Here is an 11,403-nt window from a genome sequence, read left to right as displayed (position 1 = left end):
TAAAATAGTATTTTCCAATATTATCCAAAGATTTCAAATAAAAACCAATATATCAATTGCCATAAAATCAGAGTAAAACTACATATGTGGAATCCTAATGGTGTGTGTGTGATGCAGTCAACCCGAGCTCTTCCCTTTGCAACCAGAAGTACGTGAAACATAAACCAAAAACAATAAGCACAAAGCTTAGTGGGTTCCCCAAACTACCACATACCATACATATCATGCAATAATGAGATACGGGCCCCGCATACACTCAGATAACAGTGAGATACGGGCCCCGCCCACACTCCAATAACGGGCCCCGCCCAATGAGATATGGACCTCACCCACACTCGGATAATAATGAGATACGGGCCCCGCTCACACTCAAATAATAATGAGATACGGGCCCTGCCTACACTCACATAACCGAACCCACCCAATAGAAATACATATACAGGTACATACAAGTATCACACAGACAACAAGTATGCCAACCTAACCAAACGAGGGTCAGCCTTGGTACCTTAGACCTGCTAAACAAGTGAGGAAACTCACCTCGAATATAGAACGATAGCTGAACAGGTCTCGACTCTGAATATCAGCTGTACTCAACCCCTAAACAGAAACAATTCCATAAATACAACTCAAAATGCCCCAAAACCCTCTTATAAGTCAGGCTTGGTCAAAGACTAAAGTCAAAAGTCAAGATCAACGGTCCGAGTTGGCCCAACACGCCGTGTTTCTACATCCGTTGCATGATCAGGAAAAACCATACCAACTCGTCGTGTTTACTAATGAACATGTTAAGATCGCCAGAAATTGAACAACTTAATGCATTAAGCCGTCTTCATCAAATCTAAGAGCTCTAAAGCTTAGATCTCCACCAAAATGATCTAGATCCTATGCTCTTTTGAGTGAGGACTTATGCCATTAAGCTCTTAATCTCCAAAGACATAACACCCAAAGGCTGGAAAATCACGCGAAGTTGCCAACTTTACGTTCATGCATGCCAAAAAGAAGCTTTAGAGCTCAAGAAGTCTTAAGAAAGGACTTCATGCATGAATAAGACCTAGAACCTAATAAAGCTTGCAACTTTAAGCCAAATGAGGCCATAAAATGGCCTAATATAACATAAAAACCCATGAAACACTCAACTTCTTGGACAAACCATCAATGAGCCCAAAAGTCATGATAAAGCCCCACAAGAAGATATCTAAACAACAACAAAGCAAGGTATAATCTTGATACCTCAAAGAAACTAAGTCATGATAAAGCCCCACAAGAAGATATCTAAACAACAACAAAGCAAGGTATAATCTTGATACCTCAAAGAAACTACAACAAGTAAGGAGATTCTGGATCTATAGCCTTCCATTCAAGCTAGACACCTTCAAACTTCAAGGCTCCTTCAAAAGAGTACAAAATTAACACTCAAGGCTCTCCTAAGCTCACCCACTCAACTATGAAAGATGATACTCGAATTTAGGGTTTCTGCAACAAGTAGAGAGATTCTGGATCTATCACATGAGCCCATTTGTTCGGAGCTGCACCCCAAGTAGGAGTAGGTGTCGGTATTGAGGATCCTATCTGTCGGCGGTTTCCTGGGGATCATGTGTTGTAAAAGTTCAGGATCTTGGGTTGCAAGATCGAGGGTGCTGCTTCTTGCGGTTTATGTATCTTCGCCCTTATTATCTCTATTTCTTTTAACACTATCTCATTGTCCTCTTATTGTTGAGTAACTTGTCGTTCTAGTCTCTTCATCATAGCAAAGAGCTTGTTGTTGGAATCACTACAAGAGGATCCTGAAATCTTCGGGTAGTGACTGGAGAGGTGTTTTTCTTCGGTGCCTCAAGGGTCTTTTTAGGAGCTCCGCCTGGAAGTGGTGGAAGGTTTCAGAGGAAATGGGAGGAACAGAGGAAGAGGATAAGGTTGGTTGGGTAGACATGATTTTTGAATGATTGTCAACACCAAGGCCCCACCGTGGGTGCCAAATTGTTTTGGTCAAAAATTGATCAAATATTATTTAACCAAATTGTATGAAAGGCTGTGGTGATTAAGGTAATGCAAATATTGAATAATGATCAAAGTGAGACAATTAAGTTACAAGGAAAGCCCTTGATTCTTTATAGGATATCCAACATAAAAACTTGGGAGGTAATAATGATCATTTGCCTTGTTGTTTTTATTAGTTTAAATGTGAAATTACAGTAATAGTGATGGTAGTACGAATACAAATGCAGTAGTAGAGCTAATTGTGTTCGTAGTATGTGTATTTATAGTCTAGACTAAATAACAATAAGTCCGATATTTTTGGAATCCTCTTGAATGAGTATATATATGTTGTTTGACTTGGTATTTTCGGGTCTTAAGCCTGTTTGGAGCGATTCCTCATTGAGAATGATTCTTTTGTTAACCATTTCTACACACGTGAGAAAAAAGAAATAAAAATATAACCGTTAAAAGTGCTAGGAAATTATAATGATAATGACTAGGATCCTGAGGTATGTTTAAAGATCCTGAGGCTTCGTTAACATCAAGGATCCTGAATATGGTTTTGGGACCCTGCTCTTAACAGTTGTCAAAATGAAACTAATTGTCGCCGCTGCAACATACGGGCATTTTAGTAGTGTGTGTGTGTCTATATATATATATATATATATATATATATATATATATATATATATATATATATATATAAATATATTTTTTTTTATGAATTCTCAAGTTTTCATGTACGTATTTAAATCCCTGAGTATCCTAGGTCCTAGTTTAAATACACACATACATGATACTAGGGATGGACTTTTTAAATGATAAATCGAACCGGAACCAGTTGGAACCAAATCGTGGTATTCAGTTCAGTTCCTTCAATCCATCATTCTCGGTTTTTGGTTGAGGTTAGGTTTGGGCCGGTTCCCCAAACCCATTATTTATATAATTTGAAGCATTTATTATTTACAAATTATGATATATATTTATATAATTTGACGCCATTTATTATTAACAAATTATATATATATATATATATATATATATATATATATATATATATATATATATATATATATATATATATATTGTGTTATAAATGTATATTAGTTGGCATCAATAATAGTTATTACGACTTAAGGGGGTAACAAAGTGGAAAAAAATTAATATTTTTGAGCAAGTTATCTATTAAAGTAAATAATGATTTTTAAATATTGACAAATGTTACAAAAATATATAAAACTACTTACTTGGTATGTTGTAGTTTAATCATTGTCTAAGTATATGATTAATCTGTTCTAAACATACAAACAACCTTGTATATATGAGAAGTATCTTTGATCTTAGGACATGAAAACTATGTGATATTAGAATTATGACATTAATTAAGGAAATCCTTAAAATCACAAATCCCGCCTACTTTTGATCCAGATGTTGCTCAGCACACAATATACTCGTATCTGTGTGAACGCAATCCAAAAAATCAAATGCAAAAAGCCAAAATTTGAGAACAAATGCCCTCCTCGTTCTCTCTCTCTCTCTCTCTCTAAAACCCCATTTAACTTCTCTCTATCTCTCTCTAAACCTTGCCACCTCAATTTCAATCACCTCTTTAAATTCCCAGTTCATATGTTGCACAATCTTCTTCTTATCGCATATATACAATACACCGAAATTGAATCGTTCTTCAAGTTGGCGTCATTGTTCATTAGCTTGTAAGGTAAAAAGTTGATATTTTCAAACGGAATTTCTTCATTCGGGTTTTTAATTTGTAAGATCGTATTTATTCGGTTTTAGTTTATTGGGTCTGTTGAGCCAAGTGTAGGGTTTGATTCTTTACGGGTTTTGTGGTTTTGGTTTGTAATTTGTGTTGATATGATGCCGATTTTATAAGTAGACGCGGTTTGATTGTTTGATTCAAATATGCATCGGTGTATGTGACGGTGAAGCGGTTCTAGCGTTTGATTGTTGTCAAAGTTATGGATGAATTTTGGTTTCATGCTATACAGTTCACAAAATTTGAATTTGGGTTTTTACATTGGAAATTGCATTGACGCGACAACGATCTATCAAAAATCCTTATTTTGTGCATGAATTCTGCTTAGATTCTTGTAGATTTAGAAGAATCTGGAAACCAATTTCTTAATTAGCAAGTTCATTTGTGCTATAATGATCAATCACTTCTAGCGTCTGATTGTTCTTGAATTTGTGTTATTTTGTGCATGGATTGTACTTAGATTTTGTGAATTTGCAAAAATCTGAGACGGATTGCTTAATTAATTAGTAGCTAGGTTCATTTGTGCTATGATGATCAATCAATTCTAGCATTTACTTGTTCTTAAATTCCTGTTGTTTTGTGTGCTGGAATCGTGCTTAGATTCTTGTGAATCTGAAAGAATCGGAGGTCAATTGCTCTCCTAGAAAGTTCATCTATGCTATGATGGTCAATCACTTCTAGTTCTTGATTTTTCGTCATCATTTGTTGTGAAATTAAATTGATAAGCCCTTTAAGTACATTCTTCTTACAACTGGTTTTATCTGATTTCGAGTAGCACATAATATAATCACTTTCAGGAGACACATCTGAAGATAACCTTCATTCTAAAATATTTCCAGTTTGATTTAATTTGTAGGGTTTATCACCTTGAGATTGAAATTAAATAGGTCCATAATGTGGGAGAAATCAAGAAATAATTCCATTCCGGAGAAATCACCTTCTGTTGGGGATCCAACTGAAAACCGTAAAAGAAAACATGATTCAACTGAACCATTAAACCAAACCCAAGTAAAAAAACGACCAAAGCGTGACGTGAGACTTCCCTCTTCATTGCATGATTTTTACGTAGAATTAACCAGTACTAAACGCAAACCCCGTAAAATTAGAAAAAGTGGAGTTTGCATGATGAATGCAAGTGGTAATAATAACTTCTATGAAGATATATGCGACATATGTGGTGGTGATTATGGTGAACTAGTTGGTTGCGATGATTGCGCTGCAACATTCCATTTGAGTTGCCTTCAAATCGAAGTAATAAAAGTCTTTTTTTTTCCTTCTCTTTGATTCTTTATATTAATTACATTTACAAGTATTTATTTATAATTAATGTTTTTAATTTCTGTATTGTAGGAGTTACCTTCCGAACCATGGTACTGTATGTACTGTTGTTGCAAATTTTGTGGAGAGGTCTCTCTTGGTGCACACATTTGCTGAATTCGTGATTGGTTATTCTCATGTTGCTTGTGTGACGACAAATGTATGTACATCAGGATTCGATTTCTTTCCATTTTGGTTACAAAATCTGATGAATCTTGCTAATGATGTGTGTGTTTTAATTTAATTTATGGTACTGCAGTCCATAAAACGTGCGGAGAAGCGAATTTTGCAAAAATAGAGTCTGATGATCTAGCTTTATGTGGAAAGACATGTCATGAGGTATAAACCTAAAATGATAGTCATTTCAAATTGAACAATAAAAAATATAATTAAAATTACTGATCTGCTTCTACTGAACTAGTTTGTTTTTTTGGTTATGTGTGACAGCATTAAGTGACTAACCTTTTGTTTGTTGATATGTAGATGTATGAGGCTCTTCAGGCCATACTTGGGGTTAAAATTGAAGTTGGTGAAGGATTTTCTATCACAATTCTTAAGCATTTTGATGTGAGCGAGGATCTTGAAACTGATGATGCCAAAAAGATCAAATATTGCAATAGCAAATTGGTTGTTGCACTTTCGGTTATGAAGGAATGTTTCCTTCCTATCGTTGAACCCAGAACCAGAGTTGATATGATCCAAAATTTATTATACAATTGCGGGTAATTTCATGTCTTTTTAAATCAATTATATATCCGGCCCTCATAACAGTGAAATACCAAACACTTTTTCGAAAGTACCCACGACATATCAACAATAATTTTACAACTTTTATCAATAATAAATGTAGTTATATGAAAGAAAATAATAATAATAATAATAATAAAGTGGGGTTAAAGGGGATGACATGACCTGCTAATATTGAATGACAAATTAAGGTGACATGACATAATGTGCAAAATCTTTGGCAGGCCGTTTGAAATTCAGTTCCTCCTATCGGTATCGCTATAAGATTTTAGGGCAATAAATGTTGTTGGAAATCATCCCTTCCTTTAAAAACCCACCTGCAAACCCGCAGCTATCGACTCTCACATGATTTACACAGCAACCAGGAAATATGTTTTAGTCTACACTATTTATAAACTAAAACAATTAAACTGTTCAAAAAATAAACATGGAAAATAATTGCTTTTGCTAGCTGGCCTATGCATAATCTCCACTTCATATTTTGCCATGCATAATCCTTATCTCCATAACACTAGGACAAACAAGTAACTGTCTGCCCATCTGACCCGCTCCATGACCCATCAAGATTATCCAACAAATGCTACCGCCTACACATATATGTATATGAGTATCATAAGACAGACCTGCATAAAAATGCTTTTTGTATTGTAAAAGGAATAAAAACTTAATAGTTGTTATGATAGGGTGTTAAAAATCCTGAATCACTTTCTAAAATTAAAAAAATACAATCTTTGAGATCATCATTGACAAAGACAAATTAAGTAACATAATTGCATTTATATATATTGAAAACATTTCAGGTCAAACTTCAAACCACTGAATCATGGTGGTTTCTTCACTGCAATCCTGGAGAAGGATGATGAAGTGATATCCGTAGCATCGATAAGGTTATTTCTCTAATTCATTTCTATAAATCAAGGCAGGAGTAGGTGTCATTTGAAGGGTATATATATCCTAATTATAGACATTTTATTTGTATGTGTTGACCACGTCAGGGTTCATGGGAAGAAGCTTGCAGAAATGCCTTTTATCGGCACACGTAAAATCTATAGGTGGCAAGGAATGTGTCGCCGCCTACTACATTCGGTTGAATCCGTACGTTTCAATTTCTCTCAATGAAAGTTACATTTGTACCGGAATTTATTTCTCGTTTTGCAATTAATATATGGTGAGTAAATTAATTTTTCAGTCTAATTAATAAAGCTGTAACTGCAATGACTGAAAATATTCCAGGTTCTCTCTTATCTTGGTGTCGAGGAGCTGGTCATTCCTGCCATTCCTAATCTTTTAGGAACATGGACAACAGTCTTCGGATTCAAGCCGCTTGAAGAACCAACAAGGCAGAACATGAAATCCATGAGTATCGTAGTCTTTCCAGGAACTTATATGCTTCAGAAACATATTCCCCCAAAACCAGTCCACCAATTAATATATAGGAAGCTTGGAAGAGTAACAGGTATTTTTTTTTTCTGTCCTTTGAAATATTCAATACTTGATTTGATAGATTGACTTTTATAACAGAATCAAATTATTTGAGAAGACCACAAAACTATATATTGTCTCAACAACGAGTTTAGAACACACTCTGATTTAACATTGTTAGTGTATCTGATGTTGCGACATGATCCTATAAGTGCTTGATGGAGTCTCCATCTCTTCATAAGGGATCTCTTGGAGAGACAATCTTTGACTCTACAAATATCTTCCAAACATATAACTTATATGTCAAATATCTAAATCAGCATCAAATAAGTGGTAATTTTAACTTCAAACAAACCAAGATAGTAACGGTATTTGTTTCTTTCAACGTTTTATTACCACTAGAAATACAACCACAATTTGGGGCTTGGCTACTTGACTAACAAGGTGTTTCTAACAAAAAGGTCATGGGTTCAATCCCATGTATATACTAACTTGCCGTTTAAAAAGAAAAAGTGAAAGATCTTTTTTTTCCGAGTAAATATGTATGCATGCAAGTGTTTGATATAGGATTAAGTCATTTTGATGCTAAATTTTTATGATTCGTGCATGAGGTTATCCTTCAAAATACCGAGTTGACTCAGCGATCAACTCACGGTTTGGCTACTCTCCTTGCAGGTAAGCTTATGTAAAGCTGTACAAGTTACTTTAGTTCAGGTGAAGAATACACAATCCATTCATGACGGTAAATAACTGTATTTCTATAGATTTTACCAGTTATAAATGGATCTCTTTATAAGTTTGACAAGAGTGTTATATAATAATTATAATAGATGTTCACAAAAGATTTTGTTTTTCCATTTTGGATGGTAACTTTCTTATATATGCCTGGTGGATCATTGGATATCTGTTGAAATATTTTGTTTTCCATGCAAAATTTCCGGTGGTGATGTTTGGGTATCTTAATTGACTTGTTGAGTTATTTCTGAGAACAGATTGCATTCAAATAGTATCCCACTTATCTTTATTTATTCTGAGGACTAATTTTATTCGGTTATCTAGAATACCAATTACTAGCTTATATGTTTTACCAACTAATGGCTTTCAGTGAGAGTGAAAGGAAAAGATAAAGGGTAATGTGCTAAACCAGCTTTTATTCCGGTAAATTTAAATTAAATGAAAGAGACTAAATCATATTGAATGGTTCGATAGTGAAATGGAGGCCCTCAATCCTCATAAACCCACGGTTTTAATTAAAAAGTTAAATAAATAATAATAGTTTAACATTTTAATTAAGCTAGTTTAAAAAAATATAAAACAACCTACATTCTGTGATTAAAAAAAAAGATTTTTTTTAGAAAAGTTACTACATTTACATCATTTTATCTGAAAACCCATTATTTCTAAAAAAAAATTCAAAATACCTTTCATATTATTATTTTTTTCGAAATATACATTTTCAAAGAATTTTTTTAGAATACATTGTACTTTTTTTTTACCGTAGAACAGACCACTACAGTGAGATTGACTCGGTTTTTCACTAAAACAAAACTGAATCAAAAATTCGCTTTTTGACTTTAAAAACGTCAAATCATTGATGTTTTCAGTTTTGTTTTTGTTTATTTTCCATGTATATCTTCATAAAAAAATGTTGCTAAAATTTAATTAAAATGTGCAATTTCCTATAACATAATACAGGATAAGACCAACATATACATTGAATAACATTAGTGTCATAGATCTCAAGAAGACCCTAGAAATGAAATTCCAATGAGCGGGCAGTAAATTTTTTTCTAATTTGAACATGGATCTCCTCCAATGAAACTCATATCCATAATCATCTGCGAAATATCTTCGTCAAAAACTCACCATCAACATCAATTTACCAAATACTTCTTTTGATATCTCTTATTGGACATCATCTGCAACATAAAATTCTATCTTGCCATCAATAACCTTAGTAGTGGAAATGATACTAAGTAACAAACAAAAATAAACATTTTTATACTCAGACATTGCATAGAACAAATTCAAATCCTTGACATATTCAAAAATGATCTCCACCTTCACATTCTGTTGAATTTAGTGAAGTGTAGCATTGCATGGTACAATATTAGTAAAAATAGGTTTTGCAAACATTGATGTTGGAGAGTACTCTGTTGTTTCTTATTGAGTTCCTTTTTCCATGTAATGAATATGAGTAGAGGATATTGTAGTCATAATGTTTGACTACGTCCAACCATCTACGCTGCCTCATGTTTAGGCTCGGCTGATCCATAAGATAACTCAAACTCTTTTGATTTGTGTACACAGTAGAACATACCACATAAAGATAATTTCTCCAAATCTTGACGACAAACACCACCGCCCCAACTCCAGATCATGCGTGGGATATCGCGTCTCATGCGGCTGCAGCTGCCGCGAAGCATAAGCAATCACTCGTCCTTTATGTATAAGGACCGCCCCCAACCCGGTGATGGATGCATCACATAACACTAAAAAAATCCTCAACTCCCTCCGACAGGGTCAATACCGGGGCCTCACATAAGCTCTCTCAAAGAGTCTCAAACGCCGACTGCTGCTTAGGGCCCCACCAGAAATCTACTCCGTTCCTCGTCAGACGAGTGAAGGGTACCGCAATCTTGGAGAAATCCTGAATAAACCTTCGATAGTACCCTAATAAACCCAAGAAACTCCTGATCTTTGTGGGAGATTTCGGAACCTCCCATTGCATCACCGCCTTGATCTTGGCCGAATCAACCAAAATCTCATGCTGGTTAACGAGGTCCCCCAGGAACTAGACCTCTCGTAACCAAAACTCACACTTCGAGAACTTGGCATAAATTTGTTCCCATCTCAAAACTCCCAGAGGCTCTCGAAGGTGCTCCTCGTGTTGCTCTTTGGTCTTGGAATATACCAAGATATCATCTATGAACACAATAACAGATTGGTCGAGCATTGGCCTGCATACCTGATTCATCAAATCCATAAATACAACAGGTGCATTGGTGAGCCCAAATGGAATCACCACGAACTCGTAATGCCCATAACAAGTCTGAAACGAGGTGTTTTCCACGTCCACCTCTCTCACTCTCATCTAATGATACCTAGACCTCAGATCTATCATGGAGAACTAAGATGCCTTGTAACTGATCAAAAAGGTCATCAATCCGCGGAAGTGGATAACGGTTCTTCGCCGTTAACTTGTTCAACTCCCAGTAATCAATGCACATTCAATGTGAGCCATCCTTCTTCTTGACGAACAGTATCGATGATCCCCATGGAGAACTGATCGCTCTGACGAATTGCTTGCTCAACACCTCATGATGCTTAGAGGATAACTCTTGCATCTCAGGCGGTGTCAAACGGTATGGCACCTTGGCACTCAGAGCCGCACCTCGAACTAGATCAATCTTGAACTCAACCTTCCTCTCGGGAGGCACACTCGGTAACTCCTCCGGGAAAACATCATCAAACTCCTTGACAACTAGCATATCAGAAACCGAGGTCTTCTCCCCTACCCGGGTATCAACCATATAAGCCAAATAACCTGTGCACCCATGCTGAATATACTGTCGACTGTCGAACCCTCACTGATGAGAAAAACCCTAAACCAACCCTGGTGCCCCTCTCCATAGATAACCAGTTCTCCCCCACTTAGGGTTCGAACTACCACTCGTTGGCCCTCGCAATCTATCGTGGCACCAAACCTGACCAGCCAATCCATACCCACTGTCATGCATACATCCCCCATGGGGATAGGGATCAGATCAATCGGATAAGGCACCCTGAAGATCTCCAATACACAGCTTTGATACACTGCGGATATAGAAATCTCGTGTTCTTTGGCGATAGAAACCCGCAACGAACACTCTAACTCCCTAATAGGCATATCAAACTTCCTATTGAATGATCGAGATACCATGGACCGACTCGCGCCAACATAAGAGCAAGAAAAGAGTTCACTAAGAATGTACCCATCGGAAACATAAATATAAGCATTCCATAAAATATAATCAACAGAATAATAATAGAAACATACCGGTCAGAACTTCTGGAGCTGATATGGCCTCCTCGACAGTGAGCTGAAAAGCATGGCCCCGAGCCCTCGGGGGTTCCGCCCTCCCTTAGCGCCCATCGGCGATCCTCAAAGTGGCTGGCACCAGGGC

The 11,403-nt window shown here is 36.1% G+C and overlaps 1 long non-coding RNA gene across 1 annotated transcript; it reads left to right on the top strand.

The window, feature by feature from the left end:
• Positions 1–6,468: 6,468 nt before the first annotated feature.
• LOC145052202 (uncharacterized) lies at positions 6,469–8,069 on the top strand. The gene is made up of 4 exons (XR_013684019.1): positions 6,469–6,702; positions 6,811–6,910; positions 7,049–7,271; positions 7,913–8,069. It is a non-coding gene; the product is annotated as an uncharacterized LOC145052202 (long non-coding RNA).
• Positions 8,070–11,403: the final 3,334 nt, after the last annotated feature.

The sequence above is a fragment of the Lactuca serriola genome, chromosome 5, assembly GCF_051521515.1.
Source record: "Lactuca serriola cultivar US96UC23 chromosome 5, Lser_US96UC23_V15, whole genome shotgun sequence".
Taxonomy (NCBI): Eukaryota; Viridiplantae; Streptophyta; class Magnoliopsida; order Asterales; family Asteraceae; genus Lactuca; species Lactuca serriola.
Note: the sequence above shows the minus strand (reverse complement) of the source record. Positions and strands in the feature narration are given on the sequence as shown.